This window comes from Nesoenas mayeri, assembly GCF_963082525.1.
Source record: "Nesoenas mayeri genome assembly, chromosome: 4".
Lineage (NCBI taxonomy): Eukaryota > Metazoa > Chordata > Aves > Columbiformes > Columbidae > Nesoenas > Nesoenas mayeri.
This window is the reverse complement of record NC_137540.1, coordinates 70,496,858-70,510,001: the sequence shown is the minus strand read 5'-3', so window position 1 is coordinate 70,510,001 and position 13,144 is coordinate 70,496,858.

The window sequence follows — 13,144 nt, the reverse complement described above, 5'->3', positions numbered from 1 at the left end:
TTTATTTCAATATTTTCTGCACGGTGATAATTTCATTTACTGAAAAAATACCCACATTGCTATGAATTTTTTAAGTCACCAAAACGTGACTAGAGGCGGCAGCAATGCATATTTTAGAGCAGCAGCAAACAGGACCAGCTTCAGAATTACACCCACCACCCTCAAGATAAGATGAGGCGAGAGCGTTTTCTCTTGCCATAAATTACCGCTCAACTCCCATCAGCAATTATTTAACTTTCAAAAATAGCTGCAACGCAGACGAATTATGAGCTATAATTACGCAAATTTACCCGTGATATTAAGACTGCATATATGCATATATGTATATCTACTTGGTCTATTCTAAAATGTATGTGCATGCATAATGTTGAATATTATAATCAGATATACTAGGATGTCTTTACCTTATCTCCCAGAATGACATTTCTATCCTAAATACCTGTAAGCCATTCCACTGCTCAAAAAATGCCCACTACTCCTTTTTATCTGCATGGTACCAGTCACTTGATCCTGGTCCATCTTCTTCTAATAAACCTCCCTCCTTTCCAGACAAGAATGCAGAAAACTAAGTGCACAGGAGTCAAAAGGAGCACCTGCTGGGCTCCTGAGGAAAGGGAAGAAAATGATATATGTACCATTGAGTGCAATGCAGAGCCACATCAGGTCCAGAAATCCATACTCTGCAAATAACTTGAAGGCTGGCAGGATTAGAAATAGCGTATGCGGTTGGCCTGTTCTTGGCTGCTCTTGGACACATGACATTGGACTGGATGGCCCAGTTAAAGACCAAGTTGCCTCATTCTTAGCTCACCAACCTCTAACTTGGTGAAGGGTTTGAAGGGGAAGCCATATGAGGAGCAGCTGAAGTCATTGGGTTTGTTCAGCCTGGAGAAGAGGAGACTGAGGGCAGAGCTCATTGCAGCTACAGCTTCATCACAAGGGGAGCACAAGGGGCAGACACAAAACTCTTTAGTGACCAATGACAGAACCCGAGGGAATGGCAGGAGGATGTGCCACGGGAGGTTCAGGTTGGACATGAGGAAAAGGTTCTTCACCCAGAGGGTGCTGGACACTGAACAGGCTCCCCAGGGAGGTGTCACAGCCCCAAGCCTGACAGTGTTCAAGAAGAGACTGGACAACACTCTCAGACACATGGTGTGAACTGTGGGGTTGTCACATGCAGGGACAGGAGTTGGACTCGATGATCCTTGTGGGTCCCTTCCAACTCAGGACATTCTATAATTTTTTTCTTGGAAAATGGAATTAGTGAATATCTTAAGTTGCTCAATGAAAAGTAATTTAAAATTTGACTATTCCTGTGCTACTATTCTGACTCAACTCAAAGACCTTCTGCTTCGCCCAAGGTCTCGGTAGACCACTGTTCCCCCAAAGAACCAACGCTTCTGCTAAACCTCTAGGATGCTGCGGAATGCTGTCCCTCCAACAGAAAGGGTCATACATCCATTCTCTTGGTCATACATCCAATTATCCTGATATTCATCTTAAACATGGCATGGCACTGCAGATCTTCAACACAACCACTGCTTTAGGAGCATCATATTAACTCCCATGGCTCTTCAGAGCCTCTGGTCCTACCGGCACAGCTTTACATTCGGACACCTACACGCCAGAGCCTGCGGGGTGAGGGAAGGGGGATTATAGGGGAGGCAGCACCATGGGCAGGTTTGGGGTGAGGACTAAGCAGTCTCTATATGCTCAGTGACCTGAGCATTTCTGTTAGACACTTATTAAAACGTCAAATTGACAGCATTCGTTATGCAGGGAAAATTATACAACAATGAACTAAGATTCATTTTTATTTATGCATTTCTTACTATTCTTCGTACTCTTATAGTGCTTTAAAAGCCCAGATTCCCAGGTTCTGCACAGATACTTAACAAAAAGATATCAACCCAATACAGTTGCCTTTTTCTCCTCTAGTTTTCAATAATGATAGAATATACTGCTACCATGAAAAGTGAATATACTTTCTGATTTAAAGCACAAAAACGAATGCTATTTTTAAAGTTAAAGTCTGTTATAATGATAGGGTTGGAGTGGGTTTGTTGGTTTGGTTGGTTGGGTTTTTTCTGGAGTAGTAAAGATCTTTTATTTTTACTTACAGTGAAAATTCTGAATATCTAATATGCACATTCACATCATTGTGCGAAACTGTCAACACCAGATATACGCTTCCTTCTTTGAACTATGTTGCAACCCTCATCTAAATTTGAAAATATTTTGATAAACATAGCTCATGTTTCATGGGTGTAATTTTGAGACCATAAGGAATTTAAGCAAACAGTTGATACTCTACTAAAATCTAAAAGAGGCTTTTAAGAATTTATTAGCTCTCTCAGATCAGCAACTAATCCGACAAACATCTAGAAATGAGGATCTGTAGCCCACCTATTTCCTCCTAGATTTTCCCTCCTGGAGTTTCGTTTTGGAGCTTTTGAGCTCCTTTTGAAGGATATTTGTACATTCTACTATGGTGACATATTTAATAGAATAAATACATTCTTCTCTTAGCATTATGCATTTAACCTATATATCAACATACCTGCATCACAACATTTATCACAATGGGCTTTGCTCCAAGTGCAGATTGTCTCAGACACATAATAGTTGTGAACATCCACACTTTTCCCAGATAAAGAAAATAGTTTGAATAAAGTATTAAGAGCGCTACCAGCATAACACATTTCTTAGAAGCCCCGGTCTGAGAAAGATTTCCCTTGGGATGCTATAGGAGCTATGCAAAACAATTCCTTTCATGAATTTGAACTTCCCTATGAATGAAATCCCTGCATTTTTTTCATAGAATCATAAATCTTTCTTTTTTTGGCCATCTCATTCCATGGAAAGCTGTGATGGACTGTGCTGGTTTTGGCTGGGACGGAGTTAATTTTCTTCATAGCAGCTGGCATGGGGCTGTGTTCTGGATTTGTGCTGCAAACAGCATTGATACCACAGGGGTGTTTTACTTATCACTGAGCAGCACCTACACAGAGCCAAGACTTTCCTGCTCCTCACACCCCCCACCAGCAAGTGGGCTCGGGGGACACGAGACACTGGGAGGGGACACAGTGGGGACAGCTGACCCCAGGGATATCCCACACCACATGACATCATGCTCAGTATATAAAGCTGGCAGAAGAAGAAAGAAGGAGGGACATTCAGAGTGACCCAGGTAACCCTTAGTGTGATGGAGCCCGGCTTTCCTGGAGCTGGCAGAACACCCACCTGCCCATGGGAAGCGGTGAACTAATTCCTTGTTTTGCTTTCCTTGCACACATGGCTTTTGCTTTACGTATTAAACAGTCTTTATCTCAACCAATGAGTTTTTGCACTTCTACTGTTTCGATTCTCTCTCCCCTCCCAATGGGTTGAGTGAGTGGCTGCGTGGGGCTTCGTTGCCAGCCAGGATTAAATCACAACATGGACTTTGGGTGCTCATGCCCTCTTCCAGCATTCAGCCTCAATTCTTCTAGCATTTTTTGCTACCGTTTTTTCTTCTGCAGCCATTGGCTTTCAGTTCTTTTAATTTTGCTCCATACTGTATCTCTCTAAGGATGAGTGTTCTATACTCCTCACATACCCCTCTGACACGATGGTCTCTTCACCTCACTCGTTAAACTGTTCAGAAGTGATGAACTCACATTGATAGAGCAGAAAATTCTTTTCACTTGTTTTTATGCATATCACAGGGACTGACAAAGCACATCCTGTGATCATCCAAGCACTATTAAGATATATAGCATGAAATGGTGCCCATGGTTGCTTACACAAGGACCACATCTGGTCTCCACAACACCATTATTCTGCAGACAGTCACGAGTAACATGTTCTGGCTCAAGGTCTAACAAAACTGGGTGCGCACTGAGGAATCGGCCCCTGTGGTTGGAGTCACAAACACACTCACACTTTGTGGTTGCTTGACTCCAACACCAAAGTCTCACTGACCGTCAAGAGACAAGCAAAAAACAAACCTTAGCTTGTTTCTTTACTCCTGGTAGCTCCTAAGATAAAAGCCTATAATTCTTGGTAGCAGCAAATACTAATTTTTATGAGTCTTGAATTAATTCACGATAAGCTCTTTAGTATTCTATAAAATACACAACACTTGTAAGTGCTGAGGGCTAAGCTGAGGTTTTTGGGTTTTTTTTTCAGAAAAAGATAATGTCTGGATATTGAAACAACATGATGGTTTAGAGATGGAGTGAAGGCTCCTCTGGTGAGGAGTTCTGCCAAAAAAAAGATAAATTAAGCAAACTTAACCATTTTCAGAAGAGCTGCCAATACCAAGGCATCAAACCAAGGTCTTTGCCTGTGCCTGTCTCGCTATCCCTACAACGATGAAGCGGTATCGTTAAATCACACAGGATCATTAAAATCACACAGGATCGTTACGGCAGCTCGAGGCCACCCCGGAGGTGCTGGATCCAGAGCAGCAGATCTGAGCAGTCACAGGGATGGACCCACCAGATGAACCCACCATCGCCACCTCTCCCAGGGGGAAGATCCTTGGCTGGAGCAGCCAGAACAACCTTATCACCAAAAGGGTGGGATTTGTGCAGAGATGTCATGCAGAGATGTAGGACCTCCGCTGAGGTGTGTTCCACAAAATGTTATATTTTAATTACACTATTACATAGAACCCAAAGACTCTGAAGTTTTGCAGCCACAACCCTCTTTCCTGGCACAATCTACTTCAGCGGTTAAATTCTGAAGTCACGTGCAGGGCAAGGAGATTTTCCTTGAACCCTTCCAACAAACAACATCAATCACAGTCCTGGTTATGAACTGCAGTTGGCTTTGTGCTCATTAAATCACAGCTGTTTCCCCTGGATGTAGCGTTAGATCAGACATCACTAAACGTGCCTCTGTGTCTATGTACACAAACACGCTTTTCCTTTTGTTCTGCAAAACAAACTCTCAACAGCAAAGTGTTTATATTAAAACTAAGTAGAACTAAATGTCAATTAACATTTAATAATAGTCTTGAGGTAACATTTCAGATCTATCATAATCTCCTAATAAACTGACTGCAGAACTGACGTTGTTTTGGTTTCAGCCGTTGTTTTGACTCTGAAAGAAACTACCAGTTGATTGAGAAACCGGAATGATCTTAAGCATTAACATCCCAATTGAAAATGCTCCTGAGCTTCAACTATTTGCTCACCAGGAGGTCAACCCACCTCATTTCACTTGCTCACCTGCTAATCACAGCTCTGCATACATTTGGAAAGGTTTGTATTGTACATATATTTATTAATTATTGCTTCTTTAATGGAAGCAGATGGACTTTTTTTCCTACTTCTCCAGCCCTTCATAAGCTCTTTGTGACACAGGTAACGTAGAATCCCGCTCACTGCAGACAACAAAACCCATAGGAAATTCCAGTATAAGTTGGGGAATGACCTATTAGAGAGCAATGTAGGGGAAAGGGACCTGGGGGTCCTGGTGGACAGCAGGATGACCATGAGCCAGCACTGGGCCCTTGTGGCCAGGAAGGCCAATGGTACCTGGGGTGGATTAGAAGGGAGGTGGTTAGTAGGTCAGAGAGGTTCTCCTGCCCCTCTGCTCTGCCCTGGGGAGACCACACCTGGAATATTGTGTCCAGTTGTGGCCCCTCAGTTCCAGCAGGACAGGGAACTGCTGGAGAGAGTCCAGCGCAGGGCAACAAAGATGCTGAAGGGAGTGGAGCATCTCCTGTGTGAGGAAAGGCTGAGGGAGCTGGGGCTCTGGAGCTGGAGAAGAGGAGACTGAGGGGTGACCTTATTAATGTTTACTGATATATAAAGGGTGAGTGTCATGAGGATGGAGCCAGGCTCTTCTCGGTGACAGCCAATGGTAGGACAAGGGGTAATGGGTTCAAACTGGAACACAGGAGGTTCCATTTAAATTTGAGAAGAAACTTCTTTTCAGTGAGGGTGACAGAGCCTGGCCCAGGCTGCTCAGGGGGGTTGTGGAGTCTCCTTCTCTGCAGACATTCAAACCCGCCTGGACACCTTCCTGTGTAACCTCATCTGGGTGTTCCTGCTCCATGGGGGGATTGGACTGGATGAGCTTTCGAGGTCCCTTCCAATCCCTGACATTCTGTGATTCTGTGTGATTCTGTGAAGTACTTTATATGGCAGAACTTGCTATTTAGCCTATCTGGAATGACAACACTGTTCAATTTAGGCAATAGAAACCTATTTTTCAGTGACAGAGATATGTTTGTTTCCAAAAAGCCTAAAGGGCAATGAATCATTGAAACTTTCCCTTGTTTGTCTCCAACATGATGGGACAAACAGCAGAGATACTGATGTACCCAGGACTCGTATCCCTTATAGACAACCAAAGACAACCTGTATCTCCTCCACTTCAGCTGGAAGCATTTTACAGATTTCATCAACTTCTATCACCTCAAATGCCTTGCCAAAGGATGTATCATCTGAAGCTCAGAAAACATGTTACAGCTTTTCCTGAATACATTGAATATCTACAGGCCTACATGATTTACATGTATTGGCAAATAGCAGATTATTTAAAATGTTAATGTGTAATTTGTGAAAATAGGTTTTGTTGAGAACAATAAAAACATAGATGTGCGATTTTGTCTGACATTACTTCCTTTAGTCTGTTCTATGTCATGTATTTGTTATATGGCTCACACAACAGCAGATTTGCTGTTTCTGGAAAAACACATAACTACATCTTTTATTTCATGACAGTACATTGAGATACACTGTCTCACATGTCTACATACAATGAAAAAATCACTTCACTATCAGTTTTTAATGTAAAGGTTAAGATGTATTTGCTCTCAAGCTCATTCTGTTAAACTTCTTTTTTTCCCTGATTAATGGTTAACTCAACTTTTTTAGTGATATTTATTGCACATTACAAGCATCGTGCTGAGAAGCACATATGTAATAAGGTTTATTTCTATTTTCGTGCTGCTCCTTGCCAAAACAGCCCGGTGAAACCCATCTGCTGTATTTCCTGCCTGAGGTTAGACAAGGAAAGGAGACTCCACATAGCACTCTGCCCCTGCAAACAGTATTGATTAAAGCAGAGTTCGGAGATGGGATCCAAAGTGCTTAATCAGAGCACGCATTCTGCCTCATCGATACACCCAGGTGGAAAAGATATATAAAATATAACACACACAGAAGAAATACTGACCAAGAGACATGCAGCTCTGCAATCTGGTCAGGCAGGTCCCGGAGATAAGGACCTAAGCACAGGCTGAAAGTGCAGAGAATTGTTCCTGTGCATTTGTCCATGTGTAGAATCAGAGTCATTTTGGTTGGAACAGACCCTCAGGATCATCAAGTCCAACCATAACCTGACTCTGGCACTAAACAATGTCCCTAAGAACCTCATCTAAATGCCTTTTAAACCCCTCCAGGGATGGTGACTCCACCACTTCCCTATCTACAAATATGCAATTTTTTTATGCCAACATTTTTTATTTTGTGCGAGTTTTATATGCGAAGTATCTACTTGAAAAACTGAAATATATTTGGGGTGCTTTTTTTTTGTACCATGTACAACTGATGCGAGTGCTCTGACGGGGTATGCAGGATGCATTTTACTTTTGACTTCCTCAAGGAAAATGCTGTCCTCTTTCTTTGCAGATGGCACGTCTTCACAATGTTTTAACTGCACGAACCTCCTCATTCAATACATCAGAAATGTTCTTCCTTTTATCTGTCAAGCAAACTGATATAACACATAATTCAATGCTACTTCAGCATGTGAAGGAGTATGAGCAATCGGGTTGTTGGTACAATCAGTTGAGATGATGCAAATGGATCCTGATACAAGGAGGAAGAAGGGCCACCAAAATATCAGTCTGAAAGGGAAACAAAAATATGTGTATGTGACTTATTTTGAAGGGAGCAGGGTAGGCAGAACACCCAAGAATGGCTGTACGTTGACTAAGTGGGGAAAGTAGGTATTTCAGAATTGAAAATAGTTTAATATTTAGGAAAGGAAGGGTATATAAACTGCAAATGAAACATGTAACCGTCAAACACAAAAAGAGCTCCAAATGAAAATTAACTACAGAATAACTGTAGGTACTACCATCACGACACACAAGGGTTTAAATTAAAATATAAAGCAATTCAAGTAATGCCAAATGCTGAAAAATTGTTTGCAGTGCGGATAGAAATATCGACATGACTGCAAAACCTAGATTTAAGCATAAACACACAACATATTCTTCCTCACCCTGCTTTGCAAAATAAGCACACATGTCCTGATTTTAAGGAGTGTTGTTTTCAGAGCTCCAGAAAATAATGATCTCAATATTAAAAATACAGCATAGTAAAGAATGCACTCGGACACAGGAATAAGAGAGATACGTCTATCGTGAAGATAAACTGAGAAAGCCAACAGAGCAGCTTTCAGGAATAACTGCTCTCCCATCTAAACTTCAGATCCACAGAAGCTGATCTGAGCCCTCCTTAAGGCTCAGACCCTTCCTACCACCTGAATAACCTAAACAAGGTGCCCCACTCAAAAATTAGAAGTTGCTTTATATTTGGCTGGAAATTATAGAAACTTCCAGATCATTTTATGTCAAGTAAAGTCATCACTTCGTTGACTACCTTTCTTCTTCCAGTCATTAGCAAGCTAGCTTCACTATGGCTTATTGCATCGTTGCCGAATTCGGGTACAATACCACAGAATCACAGAATGTCGGGGATTGGAAGGAACCTCAAAAGCTCATCCAGTCCAATCCCCTCATGGAGCAGGAACACCCAGATGAGGTTACACAGGTCCAGGTGGGTTTGAATGTCTGCAGAGAAGGAGACTCCACAAGCCCCCTGGGCAGCCTGTTCCAGGCTCTGCCACCCTCACTGAGAAGAAGTTTCTTAATATTCTGAATTAAATCAGAAATAAAGGGTTCATATAGCAAATCTCTGCAGAGTTTGTCAAACCTTCTTCTGTGGATCAGAGTCCAAAGGTACATCCACCTCACGGGTGCTAAACCAGTGTCTCTTCACCAAAACCACCAGCAGGATCATCAACCATGATCAACAGTAGTGAAAATGGTAATACAGTTTGGGTAATATAGGCATGAAACAGCATCTTCTCAAAACCCAAAACTGTGTATTAGTATTAATTATATTTCAACAACCTGAGAGATCGCATTGCAGTAAACCAGAAAGTTACCCTTTAGTTGGGGATGAAGTTTCTTTCCATAGGCGTGTTTGTTTTGATTTCTTTGACTCTTTAAGTTCAACCAAAGTTTCCTTTTATCATGCAGATGTTTGGGGGAAGGCCAAAGCAAACAGTTATACCAGCTTAATTCTATGCACCTTCACATCTCTCTGTAGCTCTGTTACTTCTTGGATCGACATTAAAGGCTTAATCAGAAAAGCTACAAGTTTACTGGATATTTCCTCATTCTTCCCTCAACTTTATCAGTGCAGTAGAAATATGTTCTTCAAAAAAAAATCTGGTTTAACACAACACCGTTTGGTGCAGCCTATAGACCCATCATGCAGATTTTACACATGTAGGGGTATAAAGAACGCTTGGCACAAGCACAGGGTTGTAACTGAGACCATCTCCAAGACTGATAAACTCTTCTAGAAATAACACATCACCTCCTTTTTTTGTAGATGCCTGTTAATTATTACTTGCATCACAGTCCCTATTTTAGGGTATGATCCTCAGTTCAATGCAATTTACTGCTAATTACATTCTTAATTTTTTTTTCCAGAGATAATTCTGATCCTAATGAAACCAAACCTCCCTTATCTAGTGCCTAAATCTCTGGCTGTTTAGAAAGATCACCTTCATTAAATACTGGATACAGCCCAAACCTGAGAAATTACTTGTACGTACTAACTCTCAAACATGTTACAAATCTTGGAAAAGCCTAGCAAAGTGGTTCTTGTAACTGTGTTACTAAAGCAATAAAATTGAGAGAGTATTTTTACTATTTGTTTAGTAATAGCACTTGACAACCATAGAGCATTGTAACAGTAAACCAAAATCCACTTACATTTTTATTGCTCGTGCTTCAAAAAACAAAAACAAATTAAAGATATCACTCATAAAATTCTTGTAAGAAATAGTCATAAGTTTCTGTATTTTCTTGACATAGTTTATATAGCTGCTGTTACAGTTCAACACTTGATGAGGCAGTATTTAAATAAAAGGATCAAAAATCTGTACTAATAGAACCAATCTGTTTTTAAGAACTTTTTGAATTACTGTGCCCTGCCAGCATATTTGAAATCGGTCAGAAATGTAACAGTGGCTTCCCAAGTGTGTGTATATATATATATATATATATACATATATATATATAAATCTGTCCTTTACGCACGATAAAATCCAGTGACACAGCAAAATATTGCTGCTGCAGTGTCCTCAAGGTGTGTCCTTCGCAGAGCCCTGCGCTGCTTGCTCCCAACTGCTGCAATAATCCATTAGGTAAAAATCATTTACATGCACAAAACCAGCCCAGCTGCTGAATCATGAAGTAAGTATATAATCATTAAGTGTCATAGCTTTTTAGCTTGATAATGCTATTGTTTTCTGTCACTTTTTCTTTGTAAATATGTTGCTGTTATTCCTTAATAGAGACAGCTACTTGGATAGGCAAATTATTAAATACTAAGCAGGTTTAATCTATAATAGTTTGTCAGTGCTTTTTTTAAACTATATATAGACTTTTCACCTTGCTGTAAAACCAATAATGAGTTAAGCCTTGGACAGTAAAAGTATTATCATCATTTCATAGGTAAGGAAACAGCTACAGTGGGAAATTGCTTCCACAAGGACTCGAAGCACAGCTGGTTAAGCCTTGTTCTGATCTCCCGTATCATTTATCACATACCACACCACTTCTAGGGATCTGGTCATAGAATTGTTGCAGACATCATCCACATGTTGTGTATTACTGCACGTACCTACCACCCAGAGGGCTACTTTTTAAATTTTATTTTATTTTTTTTTATTTTTAGGTATCCTGCTTCTCTTTCTTTAATTAAACTCTTCAGCCATTCTGAGCTAGCGGTCTCTAAAGTCAGTATTTCTTACAACACTTATAAAATATATATCTGAAGTTGTGAAAAGCGTTATTGTGTATTACACTGACAGTCCTAATGGGAAAGTATTAGAAATGCACAGCAGGAGGTACCCGAGGTCCAAGACATTGATAGGCTGGGTGAAGATACTGATGCGCTGCAAGTGGGCAGTGTTACTTTAGTTTCTGACTCTAATAATGAGGCTAACGAGGCTGGAAGCCTCAAAGAACAGGAGAATGACCCTCCAAAGTTCTACAAAGTTTGGGCAAGAAGCCTTCCACAACCAAGGGTGCAAGAAAAGCTTGTGATGGGTTCAGACCAAAGGTCCATCTTGCTTGACAATGTCTTTTTTTCCTGCTGCTAGATTCAGAAAAGGAACAGTGAGAAAATGAAAAAGAAGAGCAAGACTAGTAACTCATCTCCAGAACCTCTCCCTGCCACCAGGAACTCGCAGTTCAGGAGGTGTGTGGATTGGAAGCGTTTCAGCAAACCCAGTGGATTTGTCTTCCACAAACACACCTACTCACCTCTTCGACCTTCATCAATCTTGAGTGACCTACGATAACCTGCAGCAAGGGATTTCCTAACTCACCTGGTGTGCGAAGAAGAGCTTTCTACACCTACCCACAGCCGTTTCCCTCGATGCCTGCTGGTTCTCACACTGACAACAGAAAGAGATTTGCACAGGTAACAGGTGAGGGGCTGCGGATGCGCTGGCGGGGAAGAGGAGCTCTGCTTTCTAAACTGGGGCTGAGGAGAATATTTTCACTGTGACACGTTAATGAAAGTAGGTCAAAATCTTCTTGCTTTATTCCCAGAAAGGCCCTTGGTGTTCTGACTATCAATAGCGTAGAGTGCAGTGCTGAGTCAGGTTCTTTTTCAAGCACAGCTCATCAAGGCTTTCCCAATAAGAAACGCTCTTGCTCCAAACCCCTGCTGGTCAGTTGGCTCCATGCACAGTCCATGGACAACACAAGGAACCCCAGGCCAGTTCCAAACCACTCCATAAAAGCCTCTACTTTCAACAACAGCAGCCCTGACCAGCCTCCCTGGTCTGTACAGGAGGCCACACGTAGCTTGGACACATGAAGCAGGCAATTTTCAAATTGAATCAGCAAATCTAAAAAATCCTGGCTGTATCAAAAGCAGCGTGGGCAGCAGGAGGTGATTCTGCCTCTCTGCTCCACTCTGCTGAGACCTCACCTGGAGTCCTGTGTCCAGCTCTGGGTCCTCAGCACAGGACACACATGGACCTGTTGGAGAGGGGCCAGAGGAGCCACAAAAATGATCCGAGGCTGGAACAGCTCTGCTGGGAGGATGAACTGAGAGACCTGGGATGTTCAGCTGGAGAAGAGAAGCTCCGGGAGACCCTGTTGTGGCCTTTCAGTGCCTGAAAGGGGCTGATGGAGACAGACAAGGGGTGTGAAAGGACAAGGGGTGATGGTTTTAAACTAGAAAAGAGGGGAGATTCAGGCCAGACATGAGGAAGACATTTGTTACACTGAGGGTGGTGAGACCCTGTCCCAGGTTGCCCAGAGAGGTGGTGGATGAACCATCCCTGGAGACATCCCAGGCCAGGCTGGACAGGGCTCTGAGCAACCTCAGCTGGTGAAGATGTCCCTGCTCATGGCAGGGGGGGCACTGGATGAGCTTCGGAGGTCCCTTCAACTCAAACTATTCTATGATTCCACGATAACTTAATTTTGTTATGAGTTCTCATATTCAAACTACACTATTTTTTAAATTTAATTCTCACTTTCCTCTTTGGCTTCTCGCAAACTGAAGAGGCCAGAATACAGACAGGCCAACAGTCTCAATTTAGGCTCCAGCTACAAGATCAATAATCTGACAATATACTGTCAACAATTTGTGATTTAACTAAAATATCATGGACATTACTGTGTTCACGACACATGAGGTTAGTTTGTTTTTTCCTTACTTTGAAACAGGAATGAAATATATGAAAATAAGAACTAAAAGAAAGTGAAACAGCCAGAGGAAATATATGAAAGGAGATTAAGAGTTTCCTAATTACTTGATTTACCTGGCAACTAGCCATGCTTATGCTCAGTTGCTACACAAAAACATTTATAGTATTC